Genomic DNA, 26,112 nt, shown 5'->3' with positions numbered 1-26,112 from the left:
AACATGAATTACCTGTAGCAGATCTATACAGGTGGAGCTGGGGAAGGTGGAGGGTTTCTGAAAGCGCGCTGCACTGCTAAGCAAATGCTGCCCAAGTATTTTGAAGGTTAAGCACGCAAGCTCATTGGCTACTGATACAGCAGGAACCAGTCAGCTGTGCCCTATAGATAACAATGTGATTACGAGCAGGTTGAGTTAGGACATATTAGCCTGCGCCATCTAGAGTTTCATGACAGAACTTTGTATTTATGTTGTCTGCCGCTTTAAATGCGAGAGCTATTTAATCTTGGGTGGGTTCTGATTGCCTGTCAATGTTTTTATCATTTGTTGGCTGGAAAAAAAAAAATTCTGAAAGTGATTCCAATGTTAACGCTCTTCTGTGTTGTTATTGTAATAGTTGTGGTGTGGACTTCTCTATTCTCATATAATTAGAGCGATTATTAACTATATGGTTGTCATTATAGTTATTGTCTTTGGTGTGAATGGGCCTTTAGTAATTGATTGTGACCTCAGAAGGTTTAAGTATTAATATTACTGCAATATTGTCACAGTGTTTGTCTTTCTACAAGGCCGATTGTTTTGTACATTGTAAAAGACAATTTTTTCTTAACAGAAGCTTTAAAGGATTAGTTCAATTTCAAATGAAAATTACCCCAAGATTTACTCACCTTCAAGTTTATGATGGATGGATGCTCTATCTTCAGCTCATACTCGTTGATCCCATTCACTGCCATTATAAAGCTCGGATGCGTCAGGATATTTATTAATATGTCTCTGATTGTGTTCATTAGAAAGAAGAAAGTCATATACACCTAGGATGGCGTGAGGGTGAGTAAAGCTTGGGGTAATTTTCATTTGAAAGTGAACTAATCCTTTAAATAATATACAGCTAAGATTAAGAAATACTCTTCAAATCAATATTTCATATGCATATATTTAATTATGTCATGAGTTGGGGTGTAGCAAGCAAGATAATGTACTGTCAAGCATTCTTCAGAGCCTCTTCAGCCTTTGTCTCTGATGAATCCAGAAAAAGTCGGGGGTAAATTCACTCAGTAGTTACGATACTACACACACACACACACTCACACACAGAGTGAGATATGGCAGACTCCATCTGTTTTGTTTTTGGCCATAAATTTCAGTGGAAAAGACCCAGATCTCCTTCAAATCTCATTGGATTTTAACCTAGACCCAACTGTGTTTGAGATGTGACTCGATGGTGACATATTTCAAAACAACTGCACTTGTTTGACACTTACTGTAATCTCTGGAAATCTTTTCCCGCTTACGGTTGATTACACTTCACATTTTCCCCATCAACATGACAAATGTTGTTTTCAAAGCTGACGCTACTGAGGAATCACCAGCCCTCATTTTGTGGTTCATGCTTCAAGTGTTTCAAGTTGGTGTTGGTGATGGCATGCCTTTGCCACAGTAGACGTCTCTACACTTAAGTGTTTGTACGATTTAAAATAAAAGCAACAGTTTGCATGGCTTCTTTTGAGTTGAATTCTTAAATGTTTAACTTAAAACATCTTGAACTTAAAATCTGCAATATTTGAAACAATTACGTAAGATTTGAGTTGCATGAACTCTATGCAAGTTGTTCCTCATTTATAGGGTTTTAAATGGTTTAAACTGAAAGAAAAGTGCTTGTTAGCTACTAATAATATCACAAAAAAAAATTTGCATATCACTTTAAAACACTATACAGACCTGGTAGACTTGCAACAAAGGTAACAATCAACAAATTGATCATTTAATAGAAACCAACTCATCCTGACATTACAAGACAGCAGCTTACTAAATATGACAACAGTATAAATAAATCTACAAACATATTAATTATTAATGCATGACTTTAAATAATGAATGTAATATAAAAGCTGCATACAGATGCATTATGTGCGTTCCTGAAAATCATGTTAGATATTTGAATTTTTTTTTTTTTTTTTTTTTTACATTGTATCATGGTGACTTACAAGCACAATTGGCTCAGAATTATGATTTATGCCATCCACCATAAATGTACATTAAAATGTTGCATGCGGATTCTACAGTATATTTTTTTGTGACACATGGGGGTCAGGAAATTATATGCTGGCGGCTCAAAGGATTAGTATAAGTATCAACATCGGATTTGATTTTTTTGTGTGTGTGTGGACTATAAGATGTACTCAAAGCAGCCACACCCAGATCAAACATCTGATTCCTGGGGTCTTTAGACCCTGCCAAACCTCAAACCCTTTTTCTCACTCCACTCTCAAACAGGATGTGGTTAGTCAAAGGGTTTTGTCTCGGTCTAGTGCTACAAAACGAGCAATTCCAGTAAAAGCACTATGAACAAATGTTCATCAGTTTCCTGTGTAAAATTAAAGATTTCATTAACTTTAGTATGTGCGCCATCTCATTCCGATATATATACACGATGGGAGTCAGGAAGACGGGAAGTGGTTGAATGGAAACATGACTCAAACTTGCCATTACAAAAGAGTGAAAAAAATAGGGGTATATTTCAGATTTCAGATTTGATCTATCTATCTATCTATCTATCTATCTATCTATCTATCTATATATCTCTTTTAATTAATTTATTTTATTATTTATTATTATTTTTTATTATTCTATAATATTATTTTATTGTTAAATAAATAAAAACTAATAAATTATTTTAATTTTTTTGATATATTGGAATTTATTAATTATTATTTTATACATTTTTATATTTATTATTTTCGTATTTACATTTAAAATGTTAAAAATTATATTTATAATTTCTTTTTTTATTTTGTTAGTTCCCTATATTGTTGCGTTTAACTCTAAGTCTATAATTTCTTCTAATATACAGTCAAACCAAAATGTATTCAGACACCCTGAACATTTCATTCATTAATACTGTTTATAAAAAAAATGAATCTTAATTATGTCAGATAACACTTAAGCAAAACATGTTCAGGTCAAAGTGTCTGAATAATTTTTGGTTCCATATTTTTATCAGTTTTACTGGTAGTCCACTGTATGAAGAATTTTTGGGTATAATATGTCACAGTTTACTTTATTTTGCTATCCTCAATTACATAAATGAACTATAGTGTCCTGCACCCACTAGTAAAAATATATCAAAAATGTCTGAATAATTTTTGGTTTGACTGTATGTCTAGGTCTTTAATCTTGTTACCAATAATATAATATAATAATTTTACATTTTAGCTATTGTTTTATTTCAGTTATTGTACCATCATCAGTTTACCGCAGCGTTTCCCAGGGTTACTGTCAAAGTCCCCATGCAGGCCACCCAAGAGCATCATGCAGTTTCACTCTTTTTCCCATCTTTCCCTTTCCTGAAGGTTTTGGACCACCACCAGTGGTCAGCTGACTGGCCTCCGCTCCTTTTATTTATGACTGAACTAAGTCATATTAATCCTGCATTAAGCACAAATAAATCTATGGTAGGTTTAAGCTTTGAAGTAGTATGCAGGACAGCTTCTTCTCCTACTATTTCCATAGTGTGTGTGTGTGTGTGTGTGAATGCAGTTGAATGGTTTTCAAAGCCAGGCCGAGGAGCTCTCATAACTATGGAACTTCTGTTTATTAGGAAGCCATCCAGCATTTGAATTGCATCTTTTTAGAGAGCCAGCTGCTCCATCAGAAGACTCGCTTGAAGTCTTTCCTGAGATTCTTCCCCGTACAAAACAAATTGTTCAGCTGCACAGTCAAAAGATGATGTCAGTCTGTTTCTTTTAATGATTTCTCTCTCTCTCTTTTTTTTATAATGACTTATCAGTGCTTAATTTGTATCCATGTGACTCCTCTGAGATCTAAAGGTCCCAGAGAACAGGTTTCATCTGACCTTTCAATAAATGAAAAACATTGCCTGGTTCTTTATTCCAAGAATGTCAGACCAAAGAGAAGCATGAGTGAAGCATTATGTGGCAGGATCTGCTCTGATGGTATTTCCTTGGGACAAAACCAGCAGAACAGGTAGGGACACAGGCTTTAGCTACACATGTGCTGTCAATTTAGAGCTCTGAACTAAAGTCAACAAAATCGCTGAGGTAGGAGAGACCGGGGAAACATTTTTCACATTTACCTTCATAACTCACAAATGGCAACAAATCTACCTGCCATCTTTTGGTATAAGCAACAAGCGTGCCAACAATAATAATACCATTCAAATATTTACATTAAGAAAGATTCATAAAATTAAAAAATGTATTTAAATGGGGAAAAAGCCTTTATTCCATAACTAATATGACCTTAAACCATTATAAAATCTGTTATTTGTTACCTTTTAATCAACAAATGATTTTAAAAAACAATTATTCCAAGGCAACAAATGTTTAGACAACAGAGGGAATATAATACATTTTATAAAAAATATATTATATTTGTTTGTATAATTTATAATTGTTTTAAAATATCTGCTCTATTTATATATATATTTTTTTTTAATTAATTTATGATTATTTATTATTTTATAATATTATTATAGCATTAGATAAATAAAAGTGTTTAAATATTATATGGTATTTATTTATTTATTTATTTATTAACTCATTCGTTTTTTATTGTTTTTTTTTTTTTAAATATGTAAATTGTTTAAAATAATAATTAATGTATTTGTTACCCATAACCTCACAGCAAAAATAAAATCAGTCATTTGTCATTTAACCAACAACCTAAAGATAAAAAATAAACTTATTTTAAAAATAATAATAATTGTTTTCTTAATTCAAAGTCAGCACATTTTTAGTCAACAGTAGGAAAATAACCAACTTTATACTTCAAAAAGTGTTTAAAAAAAGTCTTATTAGTTTTAGCTTACATGGGGAATAAGTGTCAGAAGTTTAGCTTAAAACAATTTTGTATAATAAATACAACTCTTTCTGCAATCAGATTTAATTTGTTCAAGTAGCAAAGAACCAGCTTTGATATCGGAGCTTTCAAAATGGCGGCCATTCACTTAATTAGCTTCGAGCTAACAATGCACTGAGAGAAGCTGCATAATTAATACGGTGTTTAGCAGAGGCGGGGCCTGCAGTCCACCTGCTTTAAGGCAGATAGAAAGGATAATCAAAGAATTCTGAAGTTTTCCCACTGCAATTGGGCCATTATTGGGAAAAGTGGAGGAAGTTTATCAGGCTTTTAAATGAAGGTCTTTTGGCTGAAGTAGCAGATGAGAACTAGCCCTCTGGCTAACTGTTTTACTGGAAGTATTGAGACCAAACACGGCTGCCTAGACGATTGTTTGAGATCCTGCTCTGAATGCCTTAAGGTGAGTCAGAATTATTAAACAATGAGAAAGTGTTTAGCCTATATTGAAGCAGGAGAGATGATTGAGCTAAATTAGTTAGCCTCTCATAAACCCATAATATATTTAAAAGGTATTTAGTTCAGTTTATCTCCCAAAGTGATTACTAGTTTGAGCACTAGAAATACTTACTGCTTAAATTCACTGCTGTTATGAAAAAGGCTTCAAACTTTTGTCTGTTTTTTGTTTGTTTTTTTTGGTCACTTCCAGTAAGTCTCCACAACCATTTCCAGTATGGTAGGACTTGGTTTACCAGAATATATTAGTCATTAGATGTCATCTTTCTGCCAAGTTATTGAAAGGCACTGCTGTTTCTGATAACTTGAATTTAGAAAGATCAGTTTGGTGCAGTAATAATCATGTTGTTTACCAGCAAAAATGGTTCATTTTTCTAAAGCTGATTGACAAAGCTAGGACATCAACATCCAAAACTAAAACTCTCTCATAACAATTGTGTATTGTTCTTCAATTTAAGTGAATTTGTGTGCTCTCATACAATCTGCTCTTGCCCCACTGAGGATTGGAGTTTCATGCTTTTTTTTTTTTCCTTTACAAATTGTAGGTAAATTCATTCAAAATCACCAGTTTTATCATTTTGTTTATTATATGAACTTCTGATCTCCTTTTTTAAATAGAAGCATGTTGCATTCTTTTACTACTGGACATGTAGCAATTAACACAATTACTCTCAGTCAGATGAGCAGCTGTTCATTGGTCTTTTCAGTAAGAAATATGTAGCATTTAACAGAGCCAATTAATTATTTCATCCTTAAAAGTGTTTATCAATGAATGTGCTCATCCAAATGATCTGTTTTTGGTGTGATGGGTTGGTAATCATTACATGAGGTTTCTGAATGAGCTTGTACTTATTTCAAATATGCATGATAAAGTACAAATAATTTGAGGCTAAGCAAAGGTCAAAATAAATACCACAACATCCCAGCCTATTCTCACTGAGCTGTTGGGCCAAGAGAAATGCTTTAGGTGTGAGTGTTTGTGGTCCGTAGACCAACATGAACTGTTTGGTACGAGAGACACAGTTCTAACACTGGCGGACAGTTGTGTAGTTGGGAGTGTGTGATTTTACGTAGGGGGTTGTGTGTGTATTGGCAGGCTGCTATGTGATTTTTTTTTTTTTTTCTTTCTTTTTGAACCGTGTCTGGTCAAATGAGAAACCAACAGCACTTCATCTGACAGGCAGGGGAACAATTGTGCTTTTCGTTCAAGTAGAAATATTAAGGGTTATTTGTGCAGCTCTCCATGTCATTGAGCTGTTTTGTTATTTCTACTTACCTCATTTGTATGGCCTTTAAATGATACATTATGCCAAAACGCAGCGCACTTGGTCAATGTGGTGATGTTTCTATTGACTGTAAAATATCGAGGACTGATGAGGGAATCATCATTTCTCACGCACACACGCATTAAAAGCCCTCTAGGCAGTAGCGTTTCATGCTTAACCTGAAACGCGTACTGAAGGTTGTATTCCCTTCACCACAATTTGGCGTCATATTGCAAGCCTTGACAGAACTGGATGAAAATCTGTCTTTGAGTGCTATTTCATGGTCATTTTATGAAGATATCCTTGAACATAACGTGCACATCTGGATTTTTATTAAACCGCTATTTTTGAAATGGGCTCAAATGTTTTATTCGGCTTCTAGGGATTGAGACCCCTACATCTTACTCAACTCTTTTAACCTCATGTTGCAGTTTGCCGTGGCGTCCGTTCACTCGCTCGCAGTCAATCTGTCCGCAGGCAAACAGGCAGTTTTTTTTAAGGCCGATGATACTTAGGAGGTTGGAGTTGTTTTCTTTGGCTGTGTACTTTCTGAAGACAAACTCTGGCCAGAACACGTTTTTGAATTGGCTTCGTTCAGATGTTATTGCAGTGAGTTTGCATCTTTCTGTCATGCTAACTGGAATAAACAAAGACTCTTTGTTATTAGTCACGCTTGCTTGTGGGGGCTCTTATATCGCTAATGCTAGAGTCCGATTAGGGCATATTTGAGAGAGGAGAAGTGACTGTTAAAGGGATAGTTCAACCAAAAATAAATTGTCATTTACGGATCCTCCTGTTGTTCCAAACCCATATGACTGACTTCTGCAAAACTCAAAATGGCTACAGTACTAGCTTGGAGTTATTTTTTCGTTCTTCTCTTAGGGGTAATATGAAGTTCGAAATACGTGGCCAGCGGTATACTGTTAGCAAACATCCGTCCACTCTGCTGATAGTGGCGTTTAGATGAATATGTAAATATGTGCTGTGCGCTTTCCTCTCAATAACAATATAAACGCAACAAAATTGAGAAAACGGCAAAAAAAAAATTAATAAATCATAAGAAAAACCTGTAATCATAGCAGCGTGGATATGTTTACACAAGCTCTGCAATTCTGTACTCTATTAAAGTCACATTTATTTATATACCACTTTATGCAATAGTTTGCTTAAAATCAATCAGCTTTACCATGAGGCAATACATCGCTTCTCGATTCACAATACAAAGAATCTGGAGCGATTCTGATATTTGCCGATGTATCACAATCCTCTCTCGAATTGATTCTGAGCTTAGTTTTTAACAGCAGATGGCACTACGTGCTTTAGAAACACCCGTACTCTGCTTGCTTCCAATTCCTTTACACACACTTAGAGTTGTCAAAAGTACCGACTTCGGTACCTAGTCGGTACTTTAATTTTAAAAATGTGACGCTTTGAGTGCCGTTAAGCGGAATCGTAAACAACTCTGATTGGCCATTGTGTTCACAGCTCATTGAATATGTCTGTGATTGGCTTCAATGATTAGCGCTGTAAAAACGTTGTAAACAGTCATCAATGATGCTTTTCACCAAGCGCTTACACGGATACACACGGGAGCGTTTGAAAGCAGGCGTCTATCGCGGACCAGTCCACTGAGAGATGCCTGCTTTCAAAACGCTTTCGAATTCAAACACTTTCGTGTGCTTTCAAACGCTGCTGTGCGTTGATCGTTGCAGCCAATCACAGACATATCTGATGAGCACATCAACACAATGGCCAATCAGAGGTGTTTACGAATCCGCTCAACAGCGCTCAAAGCATCACATTTTTAAAATTTCATTACCGATAGGTACCAAAGTTGGTACTTTTGACAACTCTACACACACTACTTAAAAGGGTTAGTTCACCCAAAAATGAAAATTCTGTCATTAATTACTCACCCTCGTGCCGTTTTAACGCAAATTAAGATATTTTTGTTTAAATCCGATGGCTCCGTGAGGCCTACATAGGGAGCAATGACATTTCCTCTCTCAAGATCCATTAATGTACTAAAAACATATTTAAATCAGTTCATGTGAGTACAGTGGTTCAATATTAATATTATAAAGCGACGAGACGCTGATTCATCATGCTCCGAAGCTTCCTGAAGCAGTGTTTTGAAATCAGCCATCACTAAATAATTCGTTATTTTGTTTTTTTTGGCGCACCAAAAATATTCTCGTCGCTTTATAATATTAATATTGAACCACTGTACTCACATGAACTGATTTAAATATGTTTTTAGTTCCTTTATGGATCTTGAGAGAGGAAATGTCATTGCTCCCTATGTAGGCCTCACGGAGCCATCGGATTTAAACAAAAATATCTCAATTTGCGTTCCGAAGATCAACAAAGGTCTTACGGGTCTGGAACGGCATGAGCATGAGTAATAAATGACAGAATTTTCATTTTTTGGGTGAACTAACCCTTTAAACCTAAAATAATCATTCATAAAGTTCGAAAAGGTTGAAGCGAATTACAAGGGTGTTCACAGTGGGATGTGTACATTAATCTTGCATCATAAAAGCATTCTGAGCCGAGGTGCAAATATATTTAACCACTTACACGACTCAGCCGAACGCACGATCGCTGTCCAGCATTCTTCTTCGTGAGCGTTTGAGAGTGTGCAGTTAAAAACTAGCCTAGAGCGCCATCTGCTGTTAAAACTAAGCTCAATCGATTTTGAGAGAATATCAGGTTCGATCCAGATTCAGAAATCCCCACTTTACCATATGAAACATGAAAAACACTGTCATTGTCTCGTTTCATCAAGTACTCCAGTGAGTTTGTTTTCACTCACGGGTTATGTCTGACCTCGACGGACGGAACGGGAGAAATGAACCAGAAAAGATTTCCACTTGAAAGAAGGTGGAGCCTCTGAGCACACTTACCTATTACATAATCACCATGGACCAATACAATTGTGTGGTAAACACAAAGGTGTTTACCAATCATAGCAAACTTTTGGGGAAAGTTCACTTTGGCAAGCTGTTTCGAACTCCCAAAACGAACTCCAAACAAACTTCATTTTGGCTTGATTTTGTTTGAAATGTCACATCAATTCATTCTTCGATTTTGCTTGGGCCTTAAGTAGAGTTGTCAAAAGTACCAACTTCGGTACCAATCAGTACTGAAATTTTAAAAATGTGATACTTTGAGCGCTGTTGGGCGGATTCGTAAACGCCTCTGATTGGCCATTGTTGACGGGCTCATTGGATATGTCTGTGATTGGCTATAATGATCAACGCACGGGAGCGTTTGAAAGCACATGGATGTGTTCGAATTTGAGCACGTTTTGAAAGCAGGAGTCTATCAGCAGACTGGTCCGCGATAGACGCCTGCTTTCAAACGCTCCTGTTTATCTGTGTAAGCGTTCTGTGAAGAGCATCATTTGACTATTTACGTTTTTGAATAGGCCAATCACAGACATATCCGATGAGCGCGTCAAAACAATGGACAATCGGGTGTTTACTAATCCACTCAACAGCGCTCATAGCGTCACATTTTTTTAAATTTCAGTACTGAAGTTGGTACTTTTGACAACTCTAGCCTTAAGTAACAATGCTAAAAGTCTCATGATCCATCTTTGATCTGTTAATGGATTACTTGCACTGAGCCTCGTGACGCACATCCGGTTTGATACATTACGGCTCAGTTATTTCTGGTTATATCTATTTTCAATGTGCCGTTATCACATAGCTAACTAAGCCCCTCTTAAAATGAGTGTCCTTGGGATGATTTTAAATTCCAGGCATATTCAGAGACAGGAGAAGAAATATTCTGATGATTACCGTGTACAGATATTTCCAAACTCAACGGAACTTTAAGTTTTAATCCAACATAAGCTGTGATTTTCACCACAGGGTGTCAGCGCTCTATTAGTGATCGCGACGCTGCAGTGTGAGACGTGATGAATAAGATCAGAATAAACATAATATTTTAGTCACTATTCTGTGCTTTTTTTTTTTTTTTTTTTTTTTTAAACTGACAATCACTTGTATGTAACTCACATTTATGCCAAAAATCCACTATTTCAAACACTGGAATAAAAGAGCACCAACGCAAGCAATACTGCTCGTACGAAAATTAACTACACTCTTACTATAGTAAAACCATGTTCGCCTTCATAAATACTTGATTAATTATAACTATTATATGAAAGGTAAGTTATACTGCTGTTTAATCGTCAGCTTGGTTTGTTTGTGCATGTCTTGTATGCTCTTCTGCTCGTTTACAGTCAGAAAGCAGCTAGCGCGTGATGCTAACGGACTTTTACAGTTGTCATTCAGATTGTCAGGAGGGAATCAGCGATGCTTGATGGTTTTAACTTTTTGTTTGCAGTGCAACTGTGACGTAAAATAGTCTAGCCATCGTGATAATGCGTTGTCACCCGTAGTTGCTACTTACCATAGTAAAACCATGCGCTTTCTTAACCCTCTGGGGTCTGAGGATTTTCGGGGCCCTGGAGAAGTTTTGACATGCCCTGACATTTGTGCTTTTTTCAGTTGTTCATAAACATATTAATGGAAAAAGTGTCATTACACTGTATTCAGCACAAACTAGGCTACCATAATATGTGAGGAACATGTATGTACATGTTTGTGTTTTTGAAGGAATAACGTTTATGCGTGGTTATTGAAAAAACAAAAAACTTAAGTCACTGAAATAAAGCCAAAAAATATATATAAAATCTGTGTTCACAAGACTTCTGGGTATTAGAGGTTGTAGACTAGAGTTTTTGCTTCAAAATGATGTAAAAATTATCCTGCATACTCGTTCATTTATAACAATATATTGATTTAGTTTTTGTAAGACACTTTTTGTCAAGAAACACAGTATGCGTGGAGGCGTGAATCATCATGAATAATGGGTGATTTACACCTGAGAAGACAAAAGAATTGCATAAAGAACCTCTAATGAGCTGCATATTAATGAGGCCTTTCAGTCAGGTAGGCTGTGAAAAAACACTCTGTGATCATGTTTCAAGCTCATCATGGTGTATATCAAACATACAGAAAAAACAGCAATACTGTGAAATATTATTACAATTTAAAATAATGGTATTCTATTTAAAATATAATGTATTTCTGTGATGCAAAGCATCTGAACATTCATGTTACCTCTATGGCATTTCATATAGTCTTTTAGCTTAAGGGTGTTTATTAGTCAAATTCATTTAAATGTAAATGTAACAGGTATCAAATATGATGACTAAGAAGAGTAAAACACTGCTAATGAGAAGACAAGCACTTGACGGCGGTAGGTTAGTGGGGAAATATATTTATTTATTCAGAATGTGCATTTGGAAGGGAAATATATTAATAAACATTTCAGCAGGTTGAATGCAGAGAATATGATTAATTATTTAAAAAACATTTGGCAGCCCTAAAACGTAATAATCTGCGTTTTCATGAGAAGCTCTCTGTATATAAATGCGCTGAACGCTGGCCGGAAACGCTCGAGCCATAACAAGAAGAACGCGGAAGTAGTTGTGCAAGTAGTCCATCCATTGCATGTATTAATAGTATTTATCCAATATTATAACTATTATATGTTTTGGCAAATTGGTGGCAAATTCATATTAATTCATTTGTATGTTTTGTACGACCTATTTTCGCCCCAGTGAGTGTTAAGTTTGGGGGTGGGTTTATGGTGAATCGTACGTTTTCCTACTAACCACATTACACGAAATTGCAACTGCGTAAAATTTTCTTGTGAGCTTATGTTGATTTATCTGAGTATCTTTTTCCAGCAGTTTGATAGTTGAGATTGTACCAACTTCGTTGATCACACCAGTTGTAATCACAGAATGTCCCAGTGTCTTGACACCCATAAGGTGGCTGAACACAAACTCCATGAATAGGCTTGTTTACTAACCACAAGTGGTTCCACTCACCAAAACCATAACAGCACAGTACACAACAGGGGTGTAGTTGACTTTTACAGCTTCCTGGTGGAAAAGAACTTTCAGCTGGCCAGCACCTGCAGAGTTTTGAGGCTGTAATGTGCATGTTATTGAATGTTGGCTAGAAAGACATGACCTCAGTTTCTCATGAGCGTTGTGGAAACCTTTTTTTAAAGGCCGTCTTCATGCTTATTCAGTATCAGATGGATAAAATTGGCTGAGACTTCACTGACTGACTTGCAAACTATTCTGTCAGACTGACTCATTTATTGTGCCTTTTGCTTCTGAGACAAAGTGACAATGGGGTTTAGGCGTGTTGCTCGCTGTTCTCATGAAGCAAACTGTCCAAGCGAATAATAAAAATGGTTGTTCTTTTGGGTGTGCTGAGGTTTTCCTGTCTCTTTATTTCCCCTAAATGAAATAAGACTGAATGTCAAAAACATCTGTCCTAACTGATTCCCTTCTTTTGAAGCCACCCAGAGGCGTGTTCGACCTTTTTTTCCTTTGATTTATTCAAGTGTGAAGTGTAGTAACCGTAATGGGTTTGCCCCAGTCATCTTCCTCACTGTTCAGGAGGTCATCTGAGACTTGAGGGCCACCTATAGTTCCAAGGTTGTGGAACGGAACTGAGCGAATTTGATTGGGTGAGGTCTGTCCTGAGAGATGCTTGACCGAGTCAAAGTACACATGGATCAAATGTTTCATGTGATTCATGTTTTCACAAGGTGCAGCAGGATCCCTCAATGCTGAGCTCATGATTAGCCACCTGAAAGGAGTCCAAGGATTGAATTTAAGCCCAACTGGTAGATATCCAGATGTTTTAAGGGAGCCGCACTGCTTGTTTGAGAAAAAAAGGTGGTAATGTGCCAAACTAGCAGTGTAACATTTAACATGGACACAAATCTTCATGATTGGTTCAAGCAGAAACATGACTGGGTTGTAATTTGTCTTTATAGCGTAGTCTTCTCTTGGCCGTCCTGTTCCCTTGTTTTGTGCATGGGTGTGACCAAGATTCTGTAATTTTTCTAATTTGCTTTTTATTGTTTTTACTCAGGAATCACATTCTGAATCCTACTCTCTTAACTGCCATGACGGCCCTCTTTACCAAACGTTTCCTTCATATATTTGCTTTCTGATGACTTAAGCCCTGGGTATACTTCCTTGTAGACTTGTACAAATTAGGGTACTTTCTTACCTCTTTGCACAATCTCTCATCTATGTAGGCCTCCAATGTCGCTGTAGCTTGCATGCGTTCCAGTCTGTTCTGTTTATGCTGTTTTTCTTTGACTACCTTGTAAATCGATGCCCCCAGGGCACGGTTGCCACCTTGTGGATAAACTAATTACTGCAAAAAAAAATGAAATGAGCATGTGCGACCTGCGCTTACAAGTACGTGCGGTTACAAAAATCCGGCGGTGCGCGTACAGTATGCGCGTACTCGTCCGATGACGAAATTTGCATCATGCGCACTGTACGAAAGTGAACTATACTTTTGCTTGAGGCATAGCTTCCTTGGGTTTTGGGTGTTTGTTTTCCATGGCGTTCTAAATAATTGCTTAAAAGTGCAATATGTAATATTTTCTGCCCGCTAGAGGTCGCTAGAGGCCTATTCAAAACAAAGGTGTAGCTTGATGATGCCAAGTTTGAGCGCGGAATCTTGGGACATGTGGTCTTCACCTCAACGGCCGGTGAAAAAGAATTGGGATAGGACTCGGGAAGAAATCATGTTCATGGATGCGATTTATTAACGTTACTGTAGTATGAAGCAGAGCAGGACCGAGTGTTGTGAGAGCTGAACGAGGCTGCTGGAGCGATGGACTACTTGCACAACTACTTCCGCATTCTACTTGTTACAGCTAGAGCGTTTCCAGTCAGCGTTCAGTGTACTTACAGAGAGCTTCTCATGAAAACGCAGATTATTACTATGTTTTAATGCCGCCAAATGTTTTTTAAACAATTAATCATATTCTCTGCATTAACATTAATTATCTTCAACCTGCTGAAATGTTTATTAATATATCAGATAGCTCCACCCTCGCGCCATAGCATGTGACAGGAAGAGACGATGAGTCGTTTTGAAGGGGGAGGGGAGGTTAATGTTTTTGATTAAAGATTATGAGGGCACATGAATTTAAAAAAAAAAAATAATAATAATGAAGTGCATGGATAAATTATTGATAATAAATACTACAATATTCCAAAAAAAAAAAAATAAGAATTGTCAATTTTGATTTCATGCCAACTTTAAAGTTCCGTTGAGTTTGGAAAGGTCTGTACACGGTAATCATCAGAATATCTCTTCTCCTGTCTCTGAATATGTCTGGATCATCCAACCGGAAACAACTGAGCCGTAATGTATCAAACCGGATGTGCATCACGAGGCTCAGTGCAAGTAGTCCATTGCGCAACACACTCCATGAGCAGCGGAACTTTTATTATGCCACAGTTGCCAGCGCCGCTTCCGCTTTTCCGGTCATGAGTATGAGGTAACACAGCTGTTAGCTACTTCACAAAATACAGTTTTTCTCTGAGGCATGGTAAAGCATGGTAAAGCATGGTACTCGCAAAAAATCAAGAAAATTTGATTTAAACAATAAGACTAAACGTGTTGAGCTATATAACAATAATTAGTTTTCTGTCTATAAATATATCAAAACAGTTGTTCCCTTGCCTATTAAAACATGTAAATATTAAAGCGTCTTTGGTGTTTCCATGGTTTCTACAAAATAAAACCAGAAACCGAGGGTAACGTGGGTATGACGCAATTGACAGGCAACTCCTCACACGTCCCGGAGCCTTGGTTAAAATTGCAATTTTCTCACGATTTACAAATGGTTGCAAACATTTGGGATATTTTAAGTACTCAAGTGAACAAAATATATAACACTGGCCTAGTGGTTTTTAGATATTTTACTGCAAAATTCTTACATTTTGCACCTTTAACTTGACTTTATTTTACCTTTCAGGTCATCACCACTGATGATGTTGTAAAAAAAAAAAAACACAAAAAAAACCCATGAATATTATAAGATAATTACTAAAGTTATTCTTAAAACCTAGCTTTTCCAATTAAAATGTTGCTTTTTATTAAGTTTAATACTCGTTGGAGCAAATGTTCCTTTTGAAACAAATAACGGTATTTGCCATTTGATTGAGGTACATTTGCAATTACAGGAACACCAATGCCATTTCAGTTAAGCCAGAGCCACATGAGGACTTATTTGATGAATGAAGAGTTCATGCTCTCTTGATGGTTAAAACAAATGGAACAAGTTTAACAAGCACTTAAAATGCCTTCATATCCTCAAGTAATTCCTTAAACCTCATAAAGACTTTCGGCTGCTCGTCAGACGCGTGATGGTGAGGACCATTTGTTTTAAAAAGATGCACGTCTTCAGTTTTCACATTTGGCACGCTAAGGGTTTCGTTTGAGTAGTGTTGATTGCACTCTCTCTATTGCCAGGCTAATTGATACCCAGGCCAAGAGGAGCAGGGTAAACAGGAGACAGCTGCATTACCGCTTCTGCAAGGACCAGCCTTCCCATAATGCTCTTCCTGTCAGGCCACATCAGAGGCCAGGAGATGGGGGCACAAAGGCAATGTTTGCTCAATCTATCCAAGCGAGGCTGCTCAATTGGGGGAAACTGAACTTTCCCATCGGTGTCATTCTTTTTTTTTTTTTTTTTTTTTTTTTTTTTCTTTTCTTTTTTTTCTTTGGTGGTGGTATTCAGTAGAGGAAAAAGGTGGCATTTGTACCTTTTTAACTTTTAAGAATCAACATAAAACATGCTTGGGTAACACTTTATTTTCGACCGTTCACTTTAGACATTCTACTAACTATAAGTAACTTTGCAACTACATGTCAACTTACACTCACTAGAGTATTAATAGACTGTCTGCTCAATATCTGCCAACACTTTATTTTGATGGTCCCCAACAGACATTTTACTGACTATAAGTACCTTTTATAACTACATCTTATTCTACTAACCCAAACCCTAACCCAACAGTCTACTAATGTGTTAGATGATGTAGTTACAAAGTTGACACATAGTTTGAGTTTATTCATGATCATGTTTTAACAGCTAAAGGAGAACTTAGTGTTTAAATGGGCAAGATTTTAGTTATAATCACCCATACTAGTGTTTTCAGGATGGTTGCGCTGGTAAGGAAGGGTGAAAAGTGTTTCCCTTCCTAGTCAGGCACCTCTAGTATAAATGTAGGACCCACAATGGGTCATGTTCTGAATTTGAGGATGTCATGCATTCAAGAGTGACTTCAGTGTGTGGCAGTCCAAATAGTTGCTAAGCTGTAAGAGTGGATTGTTTGCTTATGTCGAGCCCGGCAGAATAAATGAGGGCAACAGTGGGCGAATGTATTGACCTGACTTTTCTTTGTCTTATTCTGTTCATATTTGAAGAGTCGTAGCAACCTCACAGATGGATAAAGGCCACATTTTTTGGGGGATAAAGCTTAGAAAACAAAGGACTGGGGTCTATTGGTAGAAATGAGGTCAGTGTTGCCCTCCTAGAATGTAGAAGTTGTTTTTGTAAGAGCTGCTAGTGCAGGCATAGCTTGACTCTGTACACTTCTAAACTGACCTAAGGACTTTTGAGCTTTGGGAACTTTCCTGGGTCTTGTTTAGCTGTCCGTCTTTTCTCTCTCCTGTTTTCACATGTCATTTTATTAGTGTTATTGTCTTTTAGTATTTTAACCTTGTCAACATCACTAAAACTTTGAATATTTGTAACAGTTGGCTTTGTTTTTGATGTTTAATTTTAAAAATGTTTTTTTTTTTAATTGGCTTTAAAAGTTGCATCTCAAAGTGTTTTACAAAAATAAAAATACATAAATTGCAAAAAAAAAAAAAAAAAAATCACATAAGTTAGCCTGAAAAAATGTGTTTTAAGAGAAGATTTAAAAACACTAAAACATTCAGGATGTCTAGTCTCAGAGTGAAGAGAATTCCAAAGTTTTGGTGCAAAAGAAAATGCCAGGTCACCCATAGAGCATAAGCAAGTTGGAGGAACAGTTAAAAAGCCAGAATAGGAGGAGCGGAGATCACGCCTTGGGGTGTAGAGATTTATAAGTTCAGACAAATATTGTGGTGCCAAACCATTCGGAGCCACAGAGAATGATAGCATGGGCTGCTGTCTTGCAATGTTTGAGATGGGGGGGGGGGGGGATAAAACAAACAAACATTACATGAGGATAAAACATTACATTTGCATTAAATATCACCCCCAGATTTTTTAATTTTATTTGAAACTCCAGAGCAGAGCCATTCATATTTAGGGTTAAAGAACCAGCTTTAAAGGGTTAGTTCACCCAAAAATGAAAATAATGTCATTTATTACTCACCCTCATGCCGTTCCAGACCCGTAAGACCTTTGTTAATCTTCGGAACACAAATTAAGATATTTTTGTTGAAATCCGATGACTCGGTGAGGAATCTTTTGTGTCGAATCAGTGGTTCAGAGCGCCAAAGTCAAGTGATTTCAGCAGTTTGGCGGTTTGACACGCGATCCAAATCATGATTCGACACAAAAGATTCATAACGCTCCGAAGCTTAATGAAGCAGTGTTTTGAAATCGGCCATCACTATATAAGTCGTTATTTTGTTTTTTTGGCACACCAAAAATATTCTCGTCGCTTTATAATATTAATATTGAACCACTGTACTCACATGAACTGATTTAAATATGTTTTTAGTACATTAATGGATCTTGAGAGAGGAAATATCATTGCTGGCTATGGAGGCCTCACTGAGCCATCGGATTTTAACAAAAATATCTTAATTTGTGTTCCGAAGATGAACGAAGGTCTTACGGGTGTGGAACGGCATGAGGGTGAGTAATAAATGACATTATTTTCATTTTTTTTTGGTGAATTAACCCTTTAAGTATTTGGTGGGGTGAACCAGTCTTGTCACTGTTGAGACAGAAAATTAAGACATCCATATTTTTCTCTCAGAAATACAGTGTTCACGAAAGGTGACAGCAGCATTATCACCAGGTTTTGAATGAATGTAAATCTGGGTGTCATCTCTGTATGAAACTTAAGACCAAGAGATCTTAGTAGCTGACCAAAGGGGAAAATGTTAATGCTAAAAAGTAAGGGACTCATAATCGATCCCTGGGGAACGCCATATTGAACTGAACCAACTTTGGACTTGCATCCACCTAGGGAAACAAACTGCCTACTGTCTGAGAGATAAGACTTGAACCAATTTAATACAGTATCAGTAACACCAAAAACATTTTCCAGATAAGTGAGTAAAAGTGAATGATCTACAGTGTCAAAGCTGCACTGAGATCGAGAAGAATCAGAATTGAAAGACAGCCAGAGTCCAAAGCAATTAACAAGTCATTAGTAATCTTAACTAATGCTGTTTCAGTGCTATGTAGTTTGAGAAGCCAGACTGAGGTGAGTGTATACAGTGGGTACGGAAAGTATTCAGACCCCCTTAAATTTTTCACTCTTTGTTATATTGCAGCCATTTGCTAAAATCATTTAAGTTCATTTTTTTTTTCCCTCATTAATGTACACACAGCACCCCATATTGATAGAAAAACACAGAATTGTTGACAATTTTGCAGATTTATTAAAAAAGAAAAAATCATATATCACATGGTCCTAAGTATTCAGACCCTTTGCTCTGTATTTAGTAGAAGCACCCTTTTGATCTAATACAGCCATGAGTCTTTTTGGGAAAGATGCAACAAGTTTTTCACACCTGGATTTGGGGATCCTCTGCCATTCCTCCTTGCAGATCCTCTCCAGTTCTGTCAGGCTGGATGGTAAATGTTGGTGGACAGCCATTTTTAGGTCTCTCCAGAGATGCTTAATTGGGTTTAAGTCAGGGCTCTGGCTGGGCCATTCAAGAACAGTCACGGAGTTGTTGTGAAGCCACTCCTTCGTTATTTTAGCTGTGTGCTTAGGGTCATTGTCTTGTTGGAAGGTAAACCTTCGGCCCAGTCTGAGGTCCTGAGCACTCTGGAGAAGGTTTTCGTCCAGGATATCCCTGTACTTGGCCGCATTCATCTTTCCCTCGATTGCAACCAGTCGTCCTGTCCCTGCAGCTGAAAAACACCCCCACAGCATGATGCTGCCACCACCATGCTTCACTGTTGGGACTGTATTGGACAGGTGATGAGCAGTGCCTGGTTTTCTCCACACATACCGCTTAGAATTAAGGCCAAAAAGTTCTATCTTGGTCTCATCAGACCAGAGAATCTTATTTCTCACCATCTTGGAGTCCTTCAGGTGTTTTTTCATGTGTCTTGCACTGAGGAGAGGCTTCCGTCAGGCCACTCTGCCATAAAGCCCCGACTGGTAGAGGGCTGCAGTGATGGTTGACTTTCTACAACTTTCTCCTATCTCCCGACTGCATCTCTGGAGCTCAGCCACAGTGATCTTTGGGTTCTTCTTTACCTCCCTCACCAAGGCTCTTCTCCCCCGATAGCTCAGTTTGGCCGGACGGCCAGCTCTAGGAAGGGTTCTGGTCGTCCCAAACGTCTTCCACTTCAGGATTATGGAGGCCACTGTGCTCTTAGGAACCTTAAGTGCAGCAGAATTTTTTTTTTTTTTTTTTTTTTTTTTTTGTAACCTTGGCCAGATCTGTGCCTTGCCACAATTCTGTCTCTGAGCTCTTCAGGCAGTTCCTTTGACCTCATGATTCTCATTTGCTCTGACATGCACTGTGAGCTGTAAGGTCTTATATAGACAGGTGTGTGGCTTTCCTAATCAAGTCCAATCAGTATAATCAAACACAGCTGGACTCAAATGAAGGTGTAGAACCATCTCAAGGATGATCAGAAGAAATGGACAGCACCTGAGTTAAATATATGAGTATCACAGCAAAGGGTCTGAATACTTAGGACCATGTGATATTTCAGTTTTTCTTTTTTAATAAATCTGGAAAAATGTCAACAATTCTGTGTTTTTCTGTCAATATGGGGTGCTGTGTGTACATTAATGAGGGAAAAAAATGAACTTAAATGATTTTAGCAAATGGCTGCAATATAACAAAGAGTGAAATTGAAGCCAGAAAAGGAAGATTAGAAATGAGACAAGGTTGTCCAAGTCCCTGTTAGTTTTTTTTAGGTACGGGGTAACAGCAGTAAATTTTAAATGGTGTTCAGACTGTTAATACTACAATTGTTGCTTCATTATTAAAGCATATATTAAGATTTTGTTACTTTTTTTTTTTGCTTAAAACAAAAAAAAAATTATTGCCAATTGCTGAAGAAAAAGTCTTATTTCAAGATTATATTTGTTAAAAACAAATAATTACCTTACTCAAATTTGCTGTCCGTCTCTTTCGATCATGAAGTCAATGAAGTCATTATACTTGTGTTGTTGTTGTTGTTGGTTTTTTTTTTTTTTTTTTTTTTTTTTTTTTTTAAATGAACTAGACAATATAAGATTTTTTAGATTTACTTGGTCCAATCAGATATGGTTGTTTTGCACACTGTAAAGAAAACATTAAGTGGGATTCACACATTGTAATGGTAGAACTGGCTTCTAACCAAGTGCCTGCATGACTTATGCTCATTATCTCATTCAACCAGCTTACTGTTCAAATGCCATTAGATAGGAAGATTGAACCAATATGGCAAGACATGGCTGATAAATCTCACTTGCCTTGCTGCGTCTTGAATGGCTGCATTTATAATGCTCATGTGTTGATTGCCAGCATGAAAGAATCCTTTACATTCTGACTGCCTTTAAATCAAAGCTGGTGGATGGGGGGCTCAAGCTCAGACTGAGCTGGAGAAGCAGTCTGGAGCAAGAGCATTTATTTTTAAAGGCCTGCTGTAGGGTTTTATTAATACGAGGTTAAACAAACAGTGACATGCTGGCTCAGACTCCACTCATTCATTCTGGAATGCTGTCAGAATCCACATATATGCCAGCTCTCCATAAATAACTTCTGTTCAGAGCTATGAGGGACAATGAATTTACTAGATTAATGTATACTTCAGTTTGTATTGAACATACATTTTTCCAGTTCTTTCTATAAGGAAGGGATGGTATTTGTCTTAGATTGAAAATTTTGGCCATCTTTGTACATGGTAAAACAAAGCAAAAGATTCACAACACCTGCACCTGCACCTCCACATATGAGTCATCTAATGTTAGATAATATCACTGTTTATGCACATTTAGTTCATGTTTACTGTACTCAAATGCTAAAATTAAGGATTGATGGATTATGGGTGGATAAGTTTTTCAAACTCTGAGCAGATGATGAAACAGGAAGGACACCTCCGCAAAAACCATGAGCTCATCTGTGGGCGAAGTCTATGGGCAGCCTATTAACATTTAAACCAAATATTTAGAACTATTAACCAAATATTGAGGATGTTATTTATTTATGCATTTATTAACGAGGCTTTGACACGTTATCTTATGGAGTTGAATGCCACTTCTACAAATTATTAGATTTAGATTTTATATATTTATATATATTAAACATTTGCAATTTACAGCCGTTTTATCATTTAACAGTTTGAACACTGATAATTTACATTAAAACTTTAGAAATAAAGCCAATAGTAGCAAATATTACTAAAACTAACCAATGAGGTTAATATATGTATTTAATGTTTAATGTTCAGAATAGATGTAATAGAGACAACTTTTGCTATGGCATATGTTTGACATTTGTCTCACATAGTTTAAATTGAATGTTTACAGTTTATTTTTTTTTTTTTTTGTCCTTTTGATTACTAAATCCGAATTCATGTTGCTGTAGCTTGTAGTATGATTTAAAATAGTCAGTTCATGGAGTTAAGAAAAGTCAATACAAATCTAGTTGTCTATATTAATGGCCTGTGGCCTGTTTTAATTGAATATGGAAGTTCTCATTGTGCACTTCCTGAGGTGCGAATTGAGGAGGAACAAAGCCATGTTTGGCACCTTGATCTCTATTTGACTATCAACTTTTTTTTTTTCTCAAACAGAGACCCTCAGGTGGTCAGCACTAAATGATTCCTTTCTTTGAAACCTGGCTTAAAGTCTGCTTGATGTTGGCAAAAGTTACTTTTCTTTTATTTCTTGTACATTAGCATAGCTTCCCAACATGGCCCAAACAATGATGACCACCGTTAAGGATATTAGCATCATCCTCATCTGCTCACTTCCTCTCCTCCTCCCCAACCTGTGTTCTATTACCTGTTGTATTACCTGACCCTCCTCCTGCAGCCACTGCCAGTAAAATGCTAATGCAGTTTAATTGTGAGAACTTCACTGAAAGTGGATGAAAGAGGAACAGGCCAGTTCAGATGCACATGAGCAACAGCTGCTTTTAAGCCACCCCCGTATGGAAAACCACTTCAGTTATCAGAAAACAAAGCTTTTTGACAGGAAGCTAGGTTTAACTGTCGTCCTCACAGCACTTGGTTTCAGTGTGTTATTTTAGTATTCATGTGTTAGTATTATTTATATAGGCCTAGTATTATACAAACCCGATTCCAAAAAAGTTGGGACACTGTACAAATTGTGAATAAAAAAGGAATGCAATGATGTGGAAGTTTCAAATTTCAATATTTTATTCAGAATACAACATAGATGACATATCAAATGTTTAAACTGAGAAAATTTATCATTTTAAGGGAAAAATAAGTTGATTTTAAATGTCATGGCATCAACACATCTCAAAAAAGTTGGGACAAGGCCATGTTTACCACTGTGTGGCATCCCCTCTTCTGGGGACTGAGACAAGTTGCTCAAGTTTAGGAATAGGAATGTTGTCCCATTCTTGTCTAATACAGGCTTCTAGTTGCTCAACTGTCTTAGGTGGTCTTTGTCGCATCTTCCTCTTTATGATGCGCCAAATGTTTTCTATGGGTGAAAGATCTGGACTGCAGGCTGGCCATTTCAGTACCCGGATCCTCCTCCTATGCAGCCATTATGTTGTAATTGATGCAGTATGTGGTGTGGCATTGTCATGTTGGAAAATGCAAGGTCTTCCCTGAAAGAGACGACGTCTGGATGGGAGCATATGTTGTTCTAGAACTTGGATATACCTTTCAGCATTGATGGTGCCTTTCCAGATGTGTAAGCTGCCCATGCCACACGCACTCATGCAACCCCATACCATCAGAGATGCAGGCTTCTGAACTGAGCGCTGATAACAACTTGGGTTGTCCTTGTCCTCTTTAGTCCGGATGACATGGCGTTCCAGTTTTCCAAAAAGAACTTCAAATTTTGATTCGTCTGACCACAGAACAATTTTCCACTTTGCCACAGTCCATTTTAAATGAGCCTTGGCTTCTTTTTTGACCTATAGAGTTTTAGCCGGCAACGGCGAATGGCACGGTGGATTGTGTTCACCGACAATGTTTTCTGGAAGTATTCCTGAGCCCATGTTGTGATTTCCATTACAGTAGCATTCCTGTATGTGATGCAGTGCCGTCTAAGGGCCCGAAGATCACGGGCATCCAGTATGGTTTTCTGGCCTTGACCCTTACGCACAGAGATTGTTCCAGATTCTCTGAATCTTTGGATGATATTATGCACTGTAGATGATGATGATAACTTCAAACTCTTTGCAAAACTCCTTTCTGATATTGCTCCACTATTTTTCGCCGCAGCATTGGGGGAATTGGTGATCCTCTGCCCATCTTGACTTCTGAGAGACACTGCCACTCTGAGAGGCTCTTTTTATACCCAATCATGTTGCCAATTGACCTAATAAGTTGCAAATTGGTCCTCCAGCTGTTCCTTATATGTACATTTAACTTTTCCGGCCTCTTATTGCTACCTGTCCCAACTTTTTTGGAATGTGTAGCTCTCATGAAATCCAAAATGAGCCGATATTTGGCATGATATTTCAAAATGTCTCACTTTCAATATTTGATATGTTATCTATATTCTATTGTGAATAAAATATAACTTTATGAGATTTGTAAATTTATTGCATTCCTTTTTTATTCACAATTTGTACAGTGTCCCAACTTTTTTGGAATCGGGTTTGTAGTATTTATTAATATTTTGAATTAGCTTTTATTTTTATTTTTGGTTTTCTTTTTTTTTTTTTTTTCCCCATTCGAGTGGTTTTGATATGTGCTTTTGTTACTTTTTCACCTTAATAAAAATATTTGCTTTTTGTTTGTTTACTTGAACTTTTATTTTAGTTCAGTTATTTCCAAGGGCAACATTTCTAATTTTCATAATTTTATTTTTTTTTTTGCTTTTTTTTTTTAATTTTATTTTGCTTTATTTTAGCTTTATTATTTTTATTTTTCATTTTAGCTTTTTTTTTAAATTTTATTTTGCTTTATTTTGTTGCTTTTATTTTATTTTAGCTTTATTTCAAATAAATAATAAAATAACCCTTTTGATTCCTTGGTGGCTAATAATGAAAAGTTAGCCACTAACTTTCACAATTATAAAAAATTTCTCTATTCTAATAAAAAAGCAGAAAAAAAAAAAAAAAAAAAAAAAACTATATTAAATAAAAACAATGGATCACTGTAGTGTGACATTTAAATTTGGTGTGGATGATTATTAATGCACTTTCCTTTTAAAATCTTGTCATCCAGGTTTCCATGCTGAAAATTCAGACTCTGTGTAAATGTAAATGGAATGTCCTGCTTGCAGAATTGTTCATTGAACTAGCCCGGAATTTCCTCTGACGCATTTGAATGCCACTGAGTTACAGTATCTACATGGTTAACAGCAGTCATTAATAAAACTTTCCTTGTGCACTTAACTCCACCGCAGACAACAATGCTCTATTGACGTCTAGAGGGTTAATTTGCAGTGTTTCAAAGAGTGGCGTAAACAAATTAAGCCTTATGACTCGCCATGAAGGTGATTTACCTGTCTGCTTATCCTGTGCTCACACCCACTCTTAAATCGACTGCTGCAGTCGTTTTAAGTGGCCATAAAGTTGTTGCTGCAAGCAGTCGGTCAGGGATTATCCCTTGGGAATCTCCAAAAATAAACTGCTTTATATGGATTACCAAGGGAGAACACGTGTAAAGTCTATATTGAATTTCCATTGTGTGTCCTGCCACCACTTTCCTTGCTTTTAAAGTGGATATGAGTTGGCATTTTAAAAGGGAAACTGACCAGCATTTGTTTGAATATAGTCTGAGTTTATTTAACTGTAGCTTGATTTAATGTTGTTCGAGCATTTGCTCATATTTCCTACGTGGTCAGAATTTATCCAAACATTTAGACATCTGTCGGCTAATTCTTAATGGCTGTACGAAACCTTCACTGAATAGCTGCCATATAGGATAAATTAGCAGCGGTATAAATTTTTAAAGCGTGACTTACAGTTGACAATTTGATGTCAAAACTGAGTTCTTTTTAAATGAATAGTTCTGGTCTTTTTCTTAGCAGTTCATTGGTGCATGTTATTCTAAAGAGAAAAATTGTCTTTGTCATCTATAATCAAAGCATGAACTTGGTGTCACTTCGGCCTACAGGATGTTGTATCAATTTTTTTTTTTTTAACCAATAGCCAAATAGCTTTTTTTGGCATTGCATCATTCGTTCTGGCTTCATTCTGGTATGTGACTCAATTTTTTTTTTTTTTTTTTTTTTTTTTTTTTTCCCAATTCCAACGGTTCCTGATGG

The 26,112-nt window shown here is 36.8% G+C and overlaps 1 protein-coding gene across 7 annotated transcripts in view; it reads left to right on the top strand.

Moving 5' to 3' along the window:
* The first annotated feature begins 4,988 nt into the window (after window positions 1-4,988).
* sulf1 (sulfatase 1) overlaps window positions 4,989-26,112 on the top strand; it is a 105,875-nt gene continuing 84,751 nt past the window's right edge. For 5 of the 7 annotated variants that reach the window (XM_051881484.1, XM_051881483.1, XM_051881487.1 and 2 more), the window contains exon 1: window positions 4,990-5,278. The gene's annotated coding sequence lies outside the window, so the exon portion shown is untranslated. Of the gene's footprint in view, window positions 5,279-26,112 lie in introns of all 7 variants that reach the window. The other 2 variants (XM_051881489.1, XM_051881488.1) reach the window with 1 other exon arrangement.

The sequence above is a fragment of the Ctenopharyngodon idella genome, chromosome 23 (genome assembly GCF_019924925.1).
Source record: "Ctenopharyngodon idella isolate HZGC_01 chromosome 23, HZGC01, whole genome shotgun sequence".
Lineage (NCBI taxonomy): Eukaryota > Metazoa > Chordata > Actinopteri > Cypriniformes > Xenocyprididae > Ctenopharyngodon > Ctenopharyngodon idella.
This window is presented reverse-complemented; position numbering and strand designations above follow the sequence as displayed.